General features: G+C 42.1%; 1 protein-coding gene across 4 annotated transcripts in view; it reads left to right on the top strand.

Annotated features, from left to right (window-relative positions):
* Positions 1 to 20,166, top strand: part of LOC132381494 (rho GTPase-activating protein 35-like) — a 207,648-nt gene that overhangs the window by 12,101 nt on the left and 175,381 nt on the right. For 2 of the 4 annotated variants that reach the window (XM_059950938.1, XM_059950937.1), the window contains one exon: positions 15,706 to 15,798. The exons of the other annotated variants lie outside the window; for them this stretch is intronic. The gene's annotated coding sequence lies outside the window, so the exon portion shown is untranslated. The remainder of the gene's footprint in view (positions 1 to 15,705; positions 15,799 to 20,166) is intronic. 4 annotated transcript variants of the gene reach the window in all.

Genomic DNA, 20,166 nt, shown 5'->3' with positions numbered 1-20,166 from the left:
ATTAGTAGCTTGTATCATTTGTGATTCCAATCAGGTTTTCTTGCAACCTCCACTTTTTCAAAGAATGTAACCTCAGTTAAAGCAGAGAACAAAGAGTGGATGAGTTGGTTCATTGTACGTCCATAAATCTGATGGTGGAAGGGGAAGAAGTTGTTCCTGAATTGTTGATTGTGTGTCTTCAGCCTCCTGTTCCTCCTACCTGATGGTAGCAATAAGAAGGCATGACCTGGGTGATGAGGGTCCTCAATGATGTCATCTTTTTGAGGCATCACTCCTTGAAGGTGTTCTTGATGCTGAACATCATAGTCCATTTGTAGCACATCCAGTATATTGTGAAGTCCAACATCTTGTTGGCAATTCTTATAAATTATTTTCTCTCAAAACAGGATTAACTTGACTCACCTCAACATTGAACTGATTCCACAACCTATCAACTTACTTTCAAGGACTCTGCAACCTGTGTTTTTGATATTTATTGGTTAATTGTTGTTTTTGTACAGTTTACCTTTTGCACATTGGTTGTTCGCCTTTGTTGCATGTATTTTTTATTAATTCTATTGTTTCTTATTTAATGTGAATGCCTGCAAGAAAATGGATCTCAGGGTAGTAGTAAATGTTGACATATATGTACTTTGATACTAAATTTACTTTGAAGTTTGATCTTGACTTATTTTAAAATTAAAATAGTTTATATTGCCTGTTATTCTTTCTACCAAAATTTCTCAGTATTAAATTTCATCTGTCTGTGCTTTGCCCATTCTATCAGCCTGTCTATATCTTTGCTTAGTTTATTATACTTTGCATTTTGTCATCAGCAAATTTAGAACTCATGCCCTATCGACCTAAGCCCCCATTGTGAAAATATATCATGAAAATCAATGGTCCTCAGGCTGATCCTTGGGGAACCCCACTGTACATTTCACTCCAGTCTGAAAAACAACCTTTCACCAATACTCTTTTCCTGTTTCTCAACTGATCATCTGTTTATGCTGCTGTAGCCCCTTTCTATTCCTCTGCTTTCAATTTCGATGACAAGCTTATTATATGGTACTTCATCAAATGTTTTTTGAAGTCCTTGTACACTACATCAACCATCTATCCCTCATCAATCCTCTATTGTTTCATCAAAACTTTCCATTGTTACTTGGATGCAATGCCAAGAACAAACCACATTGGGTCTTGCTAATCCTCACTTATCTAAGAATCTGATCATTCTGTACTTGACTATCATTTGCTCCTCTTCTGAGGTCAAACTGACTGGTCTGTAATTACAGGGCTTATTCCTGCACCTTTGAGTAATAGTATAACAAAATTTTCCAGTTCCCCTTGCGTACCTACGTCATCTAAAGTTTGGAAGATTACAAGCACAGCTTCTAATTCCTTTCATGAGTCTTGATGAAGGGTCTTAGCTTGAAATGTTGACTAGAACCATAGAATGCTGCAGCACAGTACAGGCCCTTCAGCCCTCCATGTTGTGCCGACCCATATAATCCTTTTTAAAAAAGAGTACTAAACCCACACTATCCCATAACCCTCCATTTTTCTTTCATCCATGTCCCTGTCCAAGAGGCTCTTAAATACCCCTAATGTTTTAGCCTCCACCACCATCCCTGGCAAGTCATTCCAGGCACTCACAACCCTCTGTGTAAAAATTTACTCCTGATGTCTCCCCTAAACTTCCCTCCCTTAATTTTATACATATGCCTTGTTCACTCTTTTCCATAGATGCTGCCTGGCCTGCTGTGTTCCTCCAGCATTTTGTGTGTGTTGCTTTGAATTTCCAGCATTGGCAGATTTTCTTGAGTTTGTGGTTCTAATTGCTTTTTGTAAGTTCATTCAGTGGCCAAAGATGCATCTCATCTGGACCAAGTGATTTATTCATTTTAATTTCACCTAGACTTGTTGGTAGCTCTGTCAATTTTCAAACCATCCAGAATCTCAATTCTGTCTTCCTTTGATATTTCTGCAGCAATTTAAAAAAAAAAGAAAATTGATGTTAAGTGCTTACTTAGGATTTCAGCCATACTTGTGTAAAATTTTCCCCTTTCTTGGTCAATGCAGATTGCAACCCTTTCCCTCATCACATTTTATTGAATCCATTTATTTCTTCCTGAATGCAAGGACATTTGGGTGCATCTCTGGATAATTCCTGTAGACTAGAACACTATTATTAATAGACTAGTATTGTTATTAAATGGAGAAGCATTTTCAAGTTCTAGTTATTATTCAACCACACATGAATACATCCAAACAAAACAGTGTTCCTCCAGGGCCAAGATCCAAAACATAATACACAGCACAAGCACATATAAGTTAGCAGTAAACATAGTCACACAAAAAATATAGCACAAGTCCGTGTGTAACATGTTCTGTAAATAAATGGTGCATGAGTTTTGGCAAGAGCATGTGGTTCGTAGATGAAAGTATCCAGCTTGTCTTCCGCTGAGCGAACATTGGAGAGCAGCTCTGACGGGAAGGGCCAGCCTCCAATTCAGCATGGACACAAACCTCTGGCCTCTCCCCCGCTGGACTTCTGTGGCAGGCAAGCCCGTGGCTTGAGGCCTACTCCTCGCTATAAGTAAAGTCACAATCTTCCCCAATGCTAGTCAGTCTCACCAATAAACTGGTGAGTCAAACTTGCAGCCTTTTACCTTACTAATATTCAACTTGATCCTTTGGGGTGATGAGGGACAAGAAGATATAAAGTTAATACCCAGTTGCTTCTGTTCTGTATCTGGAGAGTTGTGGGGGGTGGGGGGGGAAGTAAGTTGTTGAGAAGGCATGGTGAAAACCTGAAAAGTTTTAACCAACATTCCTCTTACCTGGAGACAGTAGTGCTACGAATGTGTCACAGAGTGAGTGAGTTTGGTTTTTTTTAAACAAAAGATTTAATTGATTTTCAAGCCCTACATTGGGAAGCAAGGGAAGAAATGTATTTTTCTTGGAAGTCGATGCAGAGTGGGTCTACATCCTTTCTGATGGTGCATGCTTATGCATTCAGTCTGAGCTATTAAGTTAGCACCATGGGACAGCTGCTTTTGTGCTGTTCGAACACTTTGCCAAACTGAGTCATTGAGCTAATAGAAAACAAAACAGGGAATTTGAAAAACATAGCAGTCAATATAGTTTGACTCACTGTTTTGAAATAATTCAGAGACTCCAGTGACTTTATAACTTTTCTGCAGTGTCTTCGTGCCAATAGACCGTGAGTTACTAGAATTGCAGATTTTAAAGCTTTTCTAAATCGTGAAGTTACTTTAGTTCAGTTTGATCTTCAGTGTTAGAGCTGATTTTCTCTGGATCTATTTAAAAAGGAAAATGAAAGTTAATGGCCCTCAAGGGTTTCGTTCAAATCCTTCCCTTATAATGCTATATATCAGTTCAGACATTGTAATCCCAAGGATGGTTACATGCTCGTATATAGGTTCAGAACTGTTTAACTCAATTACTTATTACTCCCATAATGTATGGCCTTTCAAAACCTGAGCTTGTACCCAGCAAGTCATTCATTAATTTTGTCTTGGATCTTGTACTTCAGCTGTGGCATTGTTGAAGAATAGTGGCTTGGGTACTTTTAAAAGTCCTTGCTCTTGATCCTAGTCCAAGGATATGGGTTGCTTTTGAGACTATGGAAATAAGCTGGTTGCCCTTTAGGGTGGTGGTACTTATCTTCCTTCTGTGTGGAATCTTCACTTTGTTTTCCCCCTAGAACCTGCCTCCCTTTTCCACCTTCTCCCCACAATCCCACCACTGCCTGTACGTTGCCCTGTGACCATGTGGGTTAACTCCCACAGTCCGAAGGCCTACAGATTGGTAGGTGAATTGGTCATTGTAAATTGCCCCAGAAGTCGGCTAAGGTTTAATCAGGATGGTGTGGCTCAAAGGGCCTATTCTGTGCTGTATCTCAATAAATACATACTGAATGCCAGCTGACTCCTTTTAAAGTAGGCACTGTTCTGTGTATTGCAAGTGGTCTTGTGTGTTGAGATAAAGTGTAGAATAGGCCCTAATCCTGGGGTAATTTACACCAACCAATTAATCTACCAACCGGTACATCTTTGGACTGTGGGAGGAAATTGGAGCACCTGGAAGAAACCCACGTGGTCACGGGGAGAACATACAAACTCCTTGTGGGCAGCGGTGGGAATTGAACCCTGGTTGCTTGTGTTGTAAAGTGTTGTGCTATCCACTACACTACTGTGCCACTGCCCTTCCTTCTCAGCCCTGATGAAGGGTCTTGGCCCAAAACGTCGCCTGTTTATTAATTTCCTTAGATGCTGCCTGACCTGCTGGTTTTTTCAGCATTTTGTGTGTGCTGATCGAATTTCCAACGTCTGCAGAACCTTTTGTGTTTATGACTTGCTGTTTAGTAGTTAATTTTTTTTTCCTATCATGATTTTGCAAATACTTTGTTTCTGTTGAGCTGTTGCTATCACTATTGCATTAATTTCTGCGTCATTTTTCAGGTCTTGTTATTTCCTCTTGTTCTATCAACCCAAGAGGCAGATTCTCAGTGGTAAAATACTGAATGATGTTGCTCTTCTCAAAAATGCATGGGGAGGAATTTCATGAGCCAGAGTGTGGTGAATCTGTGGAATTCATTGCAGCAGATGGCTGTGGAGGCCAAGTCATAGTTACTTAAAGCAGAAGTTGCTAAGTACTTAGGGTGTCAAAGCTTATGGGGAGAAGGTAGGAGACTGTAGTTGAGAGGGATAATAAATCAGCTGTGGTTGAATGGCAGAGCAGTCTCAATGGGCTGAATGTCCTCATTCTGCTTCGATGGTCTTATGTTCAACTAGGATAAAATTATTTTAAAGATTTTTGGAAAGGAGCAAGTTTTCTGTTATTTTTCTAGGTCTAATAGCAGATCTAAAATTAGTAAGTAATGACTGTATATGACAAAAGATGAATATTTAGATTTCTTTAAGATAAACTTAGCTGCAGAGTCTTGAGAATGATTCTTCATATGCCAGACATACTTCAGATAAACCTGAATCTGCTTATTTTAATTTGTAACCATTTCTTTAATGTAGACAAGACATTTTTTGCTATTATGTCGGTAACCTTAAAATTTTGAGTTTCTGTAACTGATTAGAATTAATTTTCACCCCTTTTAAATTTTCTTAATCACTAACATTTGCTGAATATGATTATTTCCTCCGTGATGTTTCATTTGTTTCTGGAGTAAGTGTTAAACTTGTCTGTTGACCCATGCAACCCCAGTGTTGCTGTTGTTAACTAATATTAATAGCTACTTCATTCAAGCCTTGTATTCAACTTGCGTCCAAAAATTCCAGGCTGACCTGGAAGTTGAATCTGTTCTGTCAGGGAAAATGCTAATACTCTTATGTTATTGAGTGTTGCATTTGAGCCATTTTGCTTTTTAGAACAAGGTGAAGGGCTAGTGGCAGTGAATCTCTTTTAAATATGAAAATAGAAACATGCCAATAACTATCTAACCTGTTCTCCATTAGTAGAGTTGTGCAACATAGAAACGGGTCCTTCGGTCCATCATGAACATGCAAGCCATCACCTGGCGCATGGTAGTGTAGTGGTTAGTGCAACGCTATCACAGCTTGGGGAGTCGGTTCGTAATTCAGCTCCAGCGCCATCTGGAAGGAGTTTGTGCGGTCTCCCCGTGACCTTGTGGGCCCCACGTACAATACCTCACTACTTTTTTATTTCTATTGCACTACATTTCATTATGGCTGAATAATTTCCCTCTCAGCTCCAGTTTCCTGCCTTCTCCCCTTATTCCTTCATGCCTTGATTAATCAAGAATATCAACCTCTGCCTCCACAGACACCTATGCCAAAGAATTCTTCCGGGTGCTTAGGTTTCTGGGTGGCTGGGTGTCTCCACCAAAAGAGGTATAAGGCTCTCCTTCCCTCTGCTAGCCTGTAGGTTACCCTGGGGCGAGGTGTAGCACCTGCTTAGCCCCCGATCAGTGTCACGTGAAGCCATGGGAGCAGGTGGTGGTTGGTTGTATATGAATATCAGAAGTCCTGGTTCTGTGATCACAGACTCCACGCAGGCAATCTCTGAAGAATATTGACAGTGGCTGGGGTCACCTGTCTTGTAAAGGCAAAGTACACAGCAGATGCTGGGGTCAAATCAACACGTACAACACGCTGGAGGAACTCAACAGGTCGGGCAGCATCTGTGGAAACTAGCAGTCATCGTTTCGGGCCGAGACCCTTCGTCAGGACTGAAGAAGGAGGGGACAGGGGCCCTATGAAGAAGGTGAGGGGAGGGTGGGAAGGAGAAGGCTGGTAGGTGCCAGGTGAAAAACCAATCGAGGGGAAACAGGGAGGGGATATGCAGGAAAGGTGAAGAAGGAATGTAAGGGGAAAGCACTATGGGTAGTAGAAGGAAGCGGAACCATGAGGGAGGTGATAAGCAGCTGGAGCAGGAGGCAGTGATACTGAGAGGGGAGGGGGAAGGAATTACTGGAAGTGCTTTCCCCTTACATTCCTCATTCACCTTTCCTGCCTATCCCCTCCCTTCTTCCCCTCTCCCACCCCTTGATCTTCCCCCTTATTGATTTTTCACCTGGCACCCACCAGCATTCTCCTTTCCACCCTCCCCCCACTTTCTTTATAGGGCCTCTGCCCCCTCCCTCTTCAGTCCTGGCGAAGGGTCTCAGCCCAAAACATTGACTGCTCGTTTCCACTGATGTTGCTCGACCTGCTGAGTTCCTCCAGCTTGCGTTGTCTTGTAAAGACACTGCCCAGAAGAAGACAGTGATAAACCATCTCTGTAGAAAAATTTGCCAAGAACACTTGTGGTCATAATAATGATGTTACTGGACCAATACCATTAAGCAAGGGATCCATGGACCCCAGGTCAGAAACCTCTGCACTAATGGGATGGTGCCATTTTAATAATTCTGTACTGTTCAACTTTCAAGGTCAATTTATCCTTCCCAAGGCATGTGCCAAAACGGAAATACTGCAATTGTAGATTATAATCTGATCAAAGAATCATATTACTGAACACTTGATCTTGATCTTATAAGGAACATACTTAAACTTGTTTTTCTTGGATCTGAAATGGATGATCTTGTGCCGAAGTCCACCTGCAAGTTTTGTTCTAATTAGTTAATGTCTGCCCTTAAGTAGCTTAATGCTTTCAATTTACTCTGCTTCTAAATTTGGGCGTAACTGCAAAATTGAATGAATATCATTCCTTCATCTCAGGGAAGAGTTACCAGGGCAAATCCATTCGGAGTCTACTTATAGAGAGTAATATTCTATCCATATTCTCCTATCTTACTCCTTCTTCCATTTTCTACTGCTCATAATATCCAATATCTATCATTGCCTTTGTCCTGCCTTTCAAGAAAAATAGCTTAGTTAGTTTTCCAAAATCGTGTACTATTTTGTTAGCAAGTAACAATGCCTCAAAAAGGCGGCATCCATTATTAAGGACCCTTATCACCCAAGTTGTGCCTTGTTCTCGTTGCTACCATCGGGAAGTAGGTACAGAAGCCTGAAGGTGCACATTCAATGATTCAGGAACAGCTTCTTCCCTTCTGCCATCTGATTTCTGAAAGGATATTGAACCTAAGAATACTAGCTCACTACTTTCTTTGCACTGCTTATTTGTTAACTGTTTATATATTTACTGGCATTCAGTTTGTTTTGTTATTATGTATTGCATTGTACTGTTGCTGCAAAGACAAATTTCATGACGTATGCCAGTGATACTAAACTTGATTCTGATAGATACCTTATATCATAGTGAATTATATCCAAGGATACAATGTTCGTCATTTTCATGATCTCAAAAGATTGAATTAATTTATAAATGTTTAACCTGTATTACTTATTCTACCTTCTACATTGGAATGAGACCAGTCGTCTATGCTCAAGCTTGAAGATTACCTGAGGATTTGGTGTTGAGGGAAATAACACCTAGAGAGAGAAATCGACTGCAAAATTTGCAATTTTTCTACAATTTAATATTTTCATTTTTGACTTTGTTCCAGTGAGGTCATGTTTCTGAATAGAAGGATATATTGGCCTTGGGGGGGATTTCATAACAGATTTAACAGAATAATGTTTCCAAGGTTAAATTGTAAGTTAAGATTGTATTCTTTGAATTTTTTTTATTGAAAAGGGGAGATGTAATTGAAAATTTCAATGCATTCGTTTCTAATCAACAGGCAACAAGGTTGGTAGATTTTTAACCAAAGATGATGGGAAGGAAAAAGCAGTAGGCTGCAAATTAATCATTACTGAAGATAAGCCCAGGTTTGTGAGCCTAGATGGTCTTCTGATCCAGTGTTCTTGGGGAAATCATTCCTAAGTTAATACCATTGTTTTATTGCTGATCAGGGTGGAGCTCATCGCCATTATGTGCCATGTCATATGACATCATTATGCGCTGTGATGTATGACGTGGCCGATCATGGTCTTTACATGACCATGATTGTTTTTGGCAAATTTTTCTACTGAAGTGGCTTCTGGGCAGTGCTTTTACAGGACTGGTGACCTCCAGCCACTATCAATACCCTTCAGAGATTCGCACAACCAGGACTTGTGATATGTACCAGCTGCTTGTACGACCATCCACCACCACCTCCCATGGCTTCATGTGACTCTGATTGGGGTGGGGGGGGGGTGTTGCTAAGCAAGTGTTACTCCTTGCCAATGGTAGAGGAGGTATTTCCACTGCCACCCAGCAAGGTAGAACTAATGTTAAAAAAAACCCTTTGGTAGGGTACCACTGTGTTACCTTGTTTCTTGTGTTCAGTCCATGTTGAGAAGTTTCCTTGTTTCCCTGTTGAATCCTTGGTTTCCTCCTCTTTAAAACTTTGCACATCGGGAATGTTTTCATTCTTTAAGTGGAGTGTTTTGAATGTCTGACTGAATTCACCATGTGAACCTTTGTGTGATTCTGTGTGGAGAGTGGAGGAGTGAGTAAATTTGGAGTTAAGTGTGGAATTCAAAGTAAATTGTTATCAAATTCCATACATGTCATCATATACCACCCTGAGATTCATTTCTTATAGGCATTCACGGAAAAAAATAGTGCAATAGAATCAATGAAAAATTACACACTGACAACAACCAAGGTGCAAAAGAAACAACCTGTGCAGTACAAAAAAGTTAATTATTATAGGTAACTGAATTTAAAATTTTATTTTCTTTCTGATCCATTTCTAAATTCAAAGTCAATGCACTCAGTGGGCAGTTGATTAGGTGCACCTGTACACCTCGTTAAAATATCTAATCAGCCAATCATGCGGCAGCAACTCAGTGCATAAAAGCATGCAGACATGGTCAAGAGGTTCAGTTGTTCAGTACATGCTTCAGAATGGGGAAGAAATCTGATCTAAATGACTCAATCGTGGAATGATTGTTGGGTAGTTGGTGTATTTTGGAAACTGCTGAGCTGGGGTTTTCGTGCATAACGGTCTCCAGAGTTGGGAATGGTGCTGGAAAAAACACAATAAACATCCAGTGCGTGGTAGTTCTGTGGGCGAAAATACCTTGTTACTGAGAGAGGTCAGAGGAGATTGTCTCCAGTGGACAGGAAGGTAACTCAGATAACCACGCATTACAACAGTGGAGTGAAGAAGAACATTTCTGAATGTGTAACACCTTTAAGTGATGGGCCACTGAGTGAATGTTACCATATACTACTGTACCTTGAGATTCATTTTCTTGTAGGCATTTACAGGAAAATAATGAAACACAATAGATTTTATTGAACGAAGACTGACAACCAATGTGCAAAAGACAAGTAGTGCAAATCAGAAATAATGCTGAGAGCACGAGTTGCAGAGTCCTTGAAAGTGAGTTTGTGAGTTGTGCATTCAGTACTGAGTTGTGGTGAAGTTACGCACACTGGTTCGGGTGTTCAAAGTTCAAATAATATAATTTATTAGAGTACATGCATGTCACCACATACTACCTTGAGATTCTTTTTCCTGCGGGCATACTCAGGAAGTTTATGGAACAGTAACTGTAAACAGGATCAATGAACAACAAACTGTGCAACTACAAATGGAGATAAATAACGAGAACATGAAATAACAAGATAAAGAGACCATCTGTTGTGGGAACACCACAAATAGAATGAGCGTAGTTATCCCCTTTTGTCCAAGAGCCTGACGGTTGTGGGATATCAAGATGTACAAAAAAGCTGGATGAACTCAGCAGGTCGGGCAGCATCCGTTGAAAGGAGCAGTCAATGTTTCGGGTCGAGACCCTTCGTCAGGTTGTGGGATAGTAACTGGTGTGAGTCCTGAAGATTTTGTACCTTCTACCTGATGGTAACAGCGAGAAAAGAGGAGGTCCTGGGTGGTGGCAACCTCTGGTGTTGGATGCTACTTTCCTATGAGTGTGTTTCATGTAGATGTGCTCAATGTTTGTAGGGTAATAACTGTTTCTAAACTTGGTGGTGAGGGTCCTGTAACCCTTGCCTGATGGTGGTAGTGAGAAGAGAGCATGGTGGCATCCTAGCTGAATGATGGATGCTGCCTTCCTGTGACAGTGTTCCATGTGAATGCACTCTGTGTGTGGGGGGGGGGGGGCAGAGGACTGTTCCTGTGATATACTGGAATTATAGTATGGAAAAATGTTTATAGAAATTTGAACCATGAAGACTGCTGCCTACAAATGTACCTTAACTTATTTGTTTTAATCTCAAAACCATTTGTAATCAATCTTCATCCTTACTTTGTTTCAAGCTGATATTCGGTACAGATGTGAAAAGCTACAGAAAATAACAAACGTTCCAGGCTCATGAAAAGGATGGCTGAGCTTTCTAAACGATGCCTTCATTGCATCTTGATTTCCTGTGAAGATTTTCTTATTTAGTAGACATCCCTATGTGCATGTCATTAGGCAGTAGCTCAAACATCTAACTCTGTCAAGCCATATGGGCTTCCCAAGATAACAGCACTGATAATACTTCCAAGCCACTCATTTTCTGTAAAGCATTCTGGAGCACTAAGTTTGTGAATGGGTGCAGAGAACTGCAGAGTTTTGTTTGTGTAACACATGCCTGTAGAATTTACAATCACACATTAATTATACCATGAAGGGTATTGCAAGATAGCATAGCATAATGTAGATTAATTTATTTTCATTCTCATCGTATTTGGTTGGATGGGACCTTGCTTGTGAAGGTGCAGGAGCATCAGGGCTGCCAGACTGGGTAATGGTTCCTTCCCTCAGGCAGTGACGGTAATGAATACCCTGCCGCCATCGAAGTCTCGTCTCTAGGGCAGCGAGCTGTTTACCTGTGCCGTGCACTTTTGAATTTGTATTATATTATTTGAATCAGAATCAAAATCCCCTTTAATATCACCAGCATATGTTGTGAGATTTGTTAACTTTACGGCGGCAGTACAATGGGTTACATGATAATTATAGAGAGGAAAAAAACTGAGTTACATTAAGTATATATGCGGCTGTGAAGTAGTTAAGTTAAAATAAGTCATGCAAAATAACAGAAATTTAAAAATAAAAGTGAGGTAGTAGTCACGGGTTCAATGTCCACTTAGGAATTCTATGGCAGAGGGGAAGAAGCTGTTCCTGAATAGCTGAGAGTGTGTCTTCAGGCTCCTGTACCTCCTTCCCGACAGCAGCAGTGTATATGAAGAGGGCATATCCTCAGTGCTGAGGTGCCTCAATGATGGACACCGCCACCCTAAGGCATCACTCCTTGAAGATGTTTTGGACACGATGGAGGCTGTTGCCAGTGATAGGGCTGACTAATTTTCCTAGTTTCTGTAACTAACTTTGATCTGGTGCAGTAGCGCCCCCCCCCACCCCCGTAGCAAATGGTGGTGCGGCCAGTCAGAATGCTCACCATGGTACATTTGGAAAAATTTTTGAGTGTTTTAGTTGAAAAACCAAATCTCAAACTCTTGTTGCCTTATTTATAGCTGCATCAATATGTTGTGTCCAGGTTAGGTCCTGAAGATATTTTCACCTGGCAATTTGAAATTGCTCACTCTCTCCACTTCTGATCCCTCTGAGGATTGGTATGTGTTCCCTCGTTTTACCCTTCCTGAAGTCCGCAATCAGCTGTTTGGTCTTATTGACATGAGCACGAGGTGGTTGCTGCGACACCACTCAACTAACTGGTACATCTTGCTCCTGTTGCCCTTTCATCACCATCTGAAATTCTGCCAACAATGGTTGTATCATCAACAAATTTATAGCTGCTGCTTGAGCTATGCCTAGCTACACAGTCATGGGTGTTGAGAGGGAGCAGTGGGCTAATCACAAATCCCAGTGGAGCGCCAGTGTTAATTGTCAGTGAGGTGGAGGTGTTATTTCCAATCTGCACAGATTGTGATCTTCCGGCTAGGGAGTCGGGGATCCAGTTGCAGAGGAAGGTACACAGAGGATCAGGTTCTGTAGCTTTTTGATCAGGACTGTAGGAGTGATGGTGTTGTTATAGTCAATAATCAGCATCCTGACATGGGTGTTTGCATTGTCCAGGTGATCCAAGGCTGCGTGAGGAGCCATTGAGATGGCGTCTGCGGTAGACCTATTGTGATGGGCAAAGTGCAGTGGGTCAAGGTCTTTCCTGAGATAGGTGTTGATTCTAGCCATGACCAACCTCTCAAGCATTTCATCATTAGGTGCGGGTGCTACTGGATTATGGTTGTTGAGGCTGCTCGCGCTGCTCTTCTTGGGCACTGGTATAATTGTTGCCCTTCTGAAGCAGGTGGGAACTTCCAACTCTAGCGGTGAGAGATTGACAATGCCCTTGAATACTCCCACCAGTTGATTGGCCCTGGGCATTCCATCGGTACTCCATACTGCCTTGCGAGGGTTCACCTCCCTGAAAGACAGTGTGCCGTTGTCCTCTGAGACAGCAACCACCGGGTCTTCGGATGATAGTTGTTTCATTCTCCCTTTCAAAGCGACGATAAAAGGCATTGAGCTCGTCTGGTAGTGAAATATCGTGGCTGTTCATGATGTTGCTGCAAATCCTACTAGAGTTGATGAGCATCTCATGTTGCCATCTACCTCTCCCAGAATTGCTTGTTATCTCTTGAAACAGTCATCTGCAAGCCATACCTGGTTTCCTTATACTGACTTGGATCGCCAGACTTTAATGATAAGATCTGGCCTCAGCAGACTAGGAACCTCCTGGTTCATCCATGGCTTTTGGTTTTCGTAGGCATACTTATCCACACAGTTTTTAATGAAATCAGCGACAACTGTGGCACACTCATCCAGGCTCAAACACAACTCCCTGAACACAGACTGCTCCTGTGCCTCCCTGGTCCATACCTTCTTGGACCTCACTTCTGGTGCTGTAGACTTCAGTCTCTGCCAATACTCAGAGTAGACATACAGCCAGGTTATCAGACTTGCCAAAGTGTGGGTATGAGATTGCACGGTAGGCACTCCTGAATTTAGTGGAACGGTGGTCCAGAGTGTTATTTCCTCTGGTACTATAGGTGATTTGATGATAATAATTATTTAGTGACTTTATCAAATTGGCCTGGTTAAAATCCCCCATAATGCTGGGGAAGGCATCAGGTTGTGCTGTTTCATGCCTGTTACTTACATCGCTCAGTTTGCCTAGAGCCTGTTTTACACTGGCTTGAGGTGGAATGTACATTGCTACGAAAGGATTGCCGAAATCTCCCATGGCAGATAAAATGGCTAGCACTTACTTGCGAGGTATTTCAGGTGTGGGGAGCAATATTGGGACGTCACCAACACATTAGTACACCACGAGGAGCTGATCATGAGCCATACACCTCCACTGCTTTAGAGAAACTAGACCAACCTACCTTGACAATGAATTGTGAACCCATCTATTCGAATTGCTGCATCCAGCACGGAAGGGGTTAACCGAGATTCTGCTGAACAAAGGATGCACACATTCCTAACATCCCTCTGATACAGCACCCTCGCTCTGAGCATCGATTTTACTTCCCAGAGACTGTACATTTGCCAGCAGCATGGTTGATATTGGGAGTTCAGACTAGCATGTCAAACCCACTTTTGCCGGTGGCTTAAAGGGGCAGTGTGTCGGCCACAGTCTGGTCTATTTTCATTGGTTTTAAACAACGATAGATTGTTCAATCGCATTAAAACCTCAGTGAGGTACACATCATAGATGCAGTTATGGTTCCCAGCTGCAGCAGGCTAAAATAAGAATATTTGATGTTTTCCATAGTTTTCAATGAGAGCTGCTATTAGGGTTATCCGTAGTGTTGGCATCCCGGAGGGATGGGCAGTAGAGGTTGTGGTAATATTTTGTACCGTGTTTGCTATATGCATTGTGGGTTCACCATGGTTTGGGGGAATGTTATTTTGTTTGGGTGATTATATGCATAGTCAAATGTCAATAACCTTGAACTTGAATCTTATTTTAGGAGCAAAGTATGGGAAATGGGATATGACGAAAGGAAGGAATATTGGCTCAGAAGTGGGTTTAATATCACCAACCTATGTCATGAAATTTGTTAACTTTGTGGCAGCTGTACAATGAAATGCATGATAATGATTCTGGAATTGAAAGGTTTGTCATATGAAGAGCATTTGATGGCTCTGGGCCTGTATTCACTAGAATTCAGAAGAATGAGGGGTGACCTCATTGAAACCTATTGAATGGTGAAAGGTCGATAGAGTGGATGTGGGGAGGATGTTTCCTCTGATGAGAGTGTCGGTAAGACCAGAGGATACAGCCTCAGAATAGAGAGCTGTTTTTTTTAAAAACAGAGTTGAGGAGGAATTTAGTTAGCCAGAGAATGCTGTGGAGGCCAAGTCTTTATGTATATTTACTGTAGAGATTAATTGATTCTTGATTGGACAGGGCATGAAGGGTTACGGGGAGAAGGCAGGAGGGTGGGGCTGAGAGGAAAATTGGATCCGACATGATGAAATGATAGAGCAGACTTGATGGGCCAGATGACCTAATTCTGCTCTTGTATCTTATGGTCTTGTATTAGAGAAAGAGAAAAGGCTGAATTACAGTAAGTGTGTGTATGTATATGTGTGTGTGTGTGTACTTAAAAAAAGGAAATGATAAAAAAAGGTAGAGAGGCGGTGTTCATGGGTTCAATGTCCATTTCAAAGTGAATATTACACTGTAAGAGCCCTGCACCATCTCCCAACTATATCGATGTTCAGGGCATTTTTTTTTTGAATAGGAGCAAAATCCTTGCAACCTGGTAAATATGCCTCCAGCAACTCTTGGCCTTTTGGCTGAGATCAAGTATAGCATTGTAAAATGTATAGATTTGTCATTCTTGAAGTTTGATGTGAGCTTGTCAAAGATAAGATGGCTTGCATAATGATTTTCACTTAGTTGTAAAAATGTTTCTTGATGCGTGAATATTATGCAAATTACCCTATTATAGCAGCAAGAATTGTGTTCATCCACCCACATGATGACCAGGAAGTACATTAAAATGTTTAAGCCTTGCTTTCTTTCACTTATGCCTGATAAAATCAGTAACTTCAATAACATTGGTTTATGAAGTAGACTGGCTAAATGGATAATCTCCAATGAAGTAACATTTTAATTGAAACGTTGCGTGACCCACACAAACTTCATGTTTGCTGTATGAAAGGTTGGTATTTGAAAGTTCCTTCCACAAATGAGTTGTAGTGGAGTTGAAATGTAGCATGGTAGTGTAGTGGTTAGCACAGTGCTTTACAGTATATCTATTTTACCCCCGCTGATACCATGCTCAATTTGATATCAACACCTAAGAAATCAAGAGCGGGATGTCAGGAAGACCAAAGAGCCGATCGTGGGTTGAGGGAACACACACCAGTCCTCATTGAGGGATCAAAAGTGGAAAGGGTGAGTAATTTCATGTTCCAGGGTGTCAATCTATCCTTGGTCCAACATATCGATGCAGTTTCAAGGAAGTGGCTGTATTACATTTGGAATTTGAGGAGATTCGGTATATCACCGAAAACACTCGCAAATTTCTACAGATGTACTGGTGCGGGGGGTGGGGATGGCTACTGCACAGGACTGAAATAAGTTGCAGGGATTTGTAAACTCACTCAGCTCCAACACAGGCACTAGCCTCCATAGTATCCAGGATATCTACAAGCAGGAGTGTCCTTCATGAAAGGACCCCAACACTCAGGTGTTGTGCTTGTTTTCATTGTTACCATCGGGAAGGGTGTGCAGGAGCCTGAAGACACACACTCAATGATTCAGGAACAGCTTCTTCCCCTCTGCCATCTGATTGCTGAATGGACATTGAACCCATGAACATCAGCTGCTTATTTTTATTTTATTTTTACTTTTAACTATGTAATATATAGACTTTAATTCATGTTTTTCTATTGAAATGTATTGCAAAGACAGCAAATTTCACAATGTATTTTGGTGATATTAAATCTGATTCTGAGTGGAACTTGATGTCCTACTGATGTTCATGATCCAGTGATTGGCATGATTTTAAATGCTGAAGTTTGGGTTTAACGGTGATGACTTCTGGTGTCATGTAATACCATGGTCCTGAACAAGTCTCATTTTTACTATGTACTGTACCAGCAATTATGGTCGAAATGACAATAAAGAGTGACTTGACTTTTAAGAATTGGCTAAATCTTTCTGTGCAAGTCTAGAGCAAGGTAACAATAATAGTTTTAACACATGTCACATTTTTAGAAGTGGAGTAAAAATATAGAGGAAAATCTGTTTCAGGCAGACTTGTACAAAAATAGTAATTATTGAAGAACAGCTGCTGTTAATTAAACTAATGGAGAGAAGTTGCAGTGTTTCCAGCTTTAAGTTTTACGCAGTTATTAACAGAGTTGTTTATTGGCAGGAGAATGATCCTTATACTTGTGTTAATGTTAAATTTTATTTCCCTCCCCTCCTCCTAATATTGTGGCTTAGTTGGATAGCTTTAAAGGTAAAGTCCTAGTAGTTGAGGTCATGGTCCTGGGAGAATCTGCCTGAGCAGGTGAGTACATTTTGCAGTTGATGCGTAAGCACTCGGGACGTCTCTACCAAAGGAGGTGTAAGGCGCTCTTCACTCTGCTAGATTGCAGTTTGCCCTTGGAAAAGGTGCAGCACGTTCTCAGCACGCACCCCCCCCCACCGCCACTGCGCATTCAGGGTCCCCATGGGAGCCGGTGGTGGATGGTCGTATGAGCAGCTAGTACTTACCACAAGTCCTGATTATGCAACCACCGATGTCAGGCAGGCAATCTCTGAAGCGTATTGATAATGGCTGGAGGTCATTGCATAGTAGGGGAATTAAGGTTTATGGGGAAAAGGCAGGGAGGTGGAAATGAGTCCATGGCCAGATCAGCTATGATCTTATTGAATGGCGGAGCAGGCTCATTGGGCCAGATAGACTACTCCTGCTCCTATTTCTTGTGTTCTTATGTAGGTCACCTATCTTGTAAAGACACTGCCCAGAAGAAGGCAATGGCAAACCACTTCTGTAGAAAAATTTGCCAAGAACAATCATGGTCATGGAAAGACCATGATCACCCATGTCATATGACACAGCACATAACAAATGAACGTTCATACACACTGCAGCCATGGTGGAAGGAGAAAATGCTGAGCGTTGGTGAGATTTCAGTCAAATGGGCTGATGTCTTATCAATGGTGTTGAGTTGAAGCATTGGAGTTGTACTTGTCTATGTGAATTGAGAGTATACCATCATACTAGCCTTGTATGGACTTTAAATCCAGCAGATAGTTCACTTGCTGCCGCACACCCAGCCTTTAGCTGCTTGTGTAGTGGTAGTATTTATGTGGCTGGTCCAGTTGAGTTTCTGGTCAGTGATGACCCCTGTTTGTGGAAGATTCTGCTAAGTTAATATCATCCAGCAGCAAAGGCGTGTGTTTAGACAATGCTGGAGCTTTTGGCACTTTTTGTGGCCAATTATGAACTTGTAGTCGATGTTAACTTTGCTGTGTGTAAGTTTGGCTGCTTCATTTTCTGGTGGGTTCCTAAAGGCATCGAATATGGTTTAATCAGTGGTGAATCTTAAAATTCAAAGTACATTAACAATGTACATTACATTGTACAACCTTGAGATTTGTCTCCTTACAGGCAACCATGACCCAAAGAAACCCAATAGAACCCATAAAAAGAGGACAATTAGTGTTCTGAAATGAAGTCCACTAAAAAGAAGTTCAGCACAGAGCCTAGTAAACGCTGTGGAGTAGTGAGCTGAACCGGCCCATCCCACCCCTTGGGGTACCTTTTCAATCTGGACACACATAATGCTGGTGAAACACAGCAGGCCAGGCAGCATCTATAGGAAGAAGCACTGTCGTCGTCTCGGCCCGAAACGTCGACAGTGCTTCTTCCGATAGATGCTGCCTGGCCTGCTGTGTTCGACCAACCTTTTGTGTGCGTTGTTTGAATTTCCAGCATCTGCAGATTTCCTCATGTTTGCTTTTCAATGGAAGGCCATCGACAGGTATGTTTGGGCCACAAATAGTGTTTTGAAGAACTCCTGCAGTGATGTTCTGCGATTTGGAAGATTGATCTCCCACAACCATCTTTGTTTACGATGCAACTTCAGCCGTTGGAGTGGTTTTCCCAGTACCCATTGATTTTTGTTTTTACCTAAGTGCTTTGATGTCACATTCAATCAAATACCACATCGCTAGCCAAGGCACTCTTCCTTTCTCTGGAGTTCACCTCTGATTCAAATTTAGATCAAGGTCTGGAGGCTGTGGGTTTTGTGAAACCCACACTAGCCATTGGTAAGCACATTATTGATGATTAGTTTTTGCTTGACAGAACCTTTTGATGAAACATAGTATACTTTAACCGAGCAGATTATTTAGATTGTGATTGCCACATTAATATTGCTTTCTGTTTGCAGACACAGCCTACTTTGGCAGTTTTCCACATTGATTGGTGCAAGACTTTGAGCACAGCTAGATGTTGTCTGCTGTTGGAGTCTTTCTGTCTTGTGCTCTCAGGTAGTTCTTGATATCATGTGGACTGAATTGATTTGGACCTTTAGAGGAAGTCACATCTGCCAGAAGAGCTTGTGGCTGGGCAATCTGGAAGACCGTGTGAGGAATCTGGAGCAGCAGCTGGATGACCTTCGACTCATAAGGGAGAATGAGGCAGTCATAGATGACAGCTACAGGGAGGTAGTCACACCTAGGCTGCTGGAAGCAGGTCGTTGGGTGACAGTCCGAGGGGGGGTGGGGGAAGTGAAGGAGAGTAGACAGGTATTGCAGAGCACCCCTGTAGCCATTCCCCTGAATAATAAGTTGACCGTCCTGGATGCTGTTAGTGAGGATGACTGACCAGGTGTGAGCCACGGTGGCAGGGCCTCTGGCACTGAGTCTGACCCTGTGGTGTAGAAGGATGGGACGGAGAAGAGGAGAGCTGTCGTCATTGGAGACTATAGTCAGGGGAGCAGACAGGAGATTTTGTGGACGTGAGAAGGAAACCCGCATGGTTTGTTACCTCCCGGGTGCCAGGGTCCGGGATGTCTCTGACCAGGTGCATGACATCCTGGTACGAGAGGGAAAGCAACCAGAAGTCGCGATACATGTTGGGACCAATGACATAGGTAGGAAGAGGGATGAGGTCCTGAAGTGAGTTTCGGGAACTAGGCAGAAAACTGAAGAACAGGACCTCAAGGGTGGCGTTCTCAGGATTGCTGAGATTACTACGTGATAGTGATGGTAAGAATTGGAGGAGATGGCAGTTGAATATGTGGCTGAGAAGTTGGTTCAGGGGGCAGGGTTTTAGATTCTTGGACCATTGGGATCTCTTCTGGGGAAGGTGAGACCTGTACAGATTGGATGAGTTGCACCTGAACTCGAGGGGGAGCAACATTCTTGCTGGTAGGTTTGCTAGCATGGTTTGAGAGGGTTTAAACTAATTTGCAAGAGGGAATGGGACCTAGAGCGATAGAGCAGTGAAAGAAGTGCATGGAGAAAAGCCAGATCTAACATATAGAGAGGCTTTGAGGAAAGAGAAGCAGAATAAAGGGCATAAAGATAGTAAGGTAGAAGGGTTTAAGTGTGTGTACTTCAATGCAAGAAGCATCAGGAACAAAGGTGAGGAATTGAGAGCTTGGATACATACATGGAATTATGATGTAGTGACCATTACAGAGACTTGGAATTCCTGAATATTCCTGAATTTCAGTGCTTTAAAATGGAAAGAGAGGGGGGAAAAGGTGGCATTACTGGTCAGGGATACTATTACATCTG

The sequence above is a fragment of the Hypanus sabinus genome, chromosome 26, assembly GCF_030144855.1.
Source record: "Hypanus sabinus isolate sHypSab1 chromosome 26, sHypSab1.hap1, whole genome shotgun sequence".
In the NCBI taxonomy this organism is placed as follows: domain Eukaryota; kingdom Metazoa; phylum Chordata; class Chondrichthyes; order Myliobatiformes; family Dasyatidae; genus Hypanus; species Hypanus sabinus.
The sequence above is the reverse complement of the archived record's forward strand: the minus strand, read 5'-3'. Positions and strand labels throughout refer to the sequence as shown.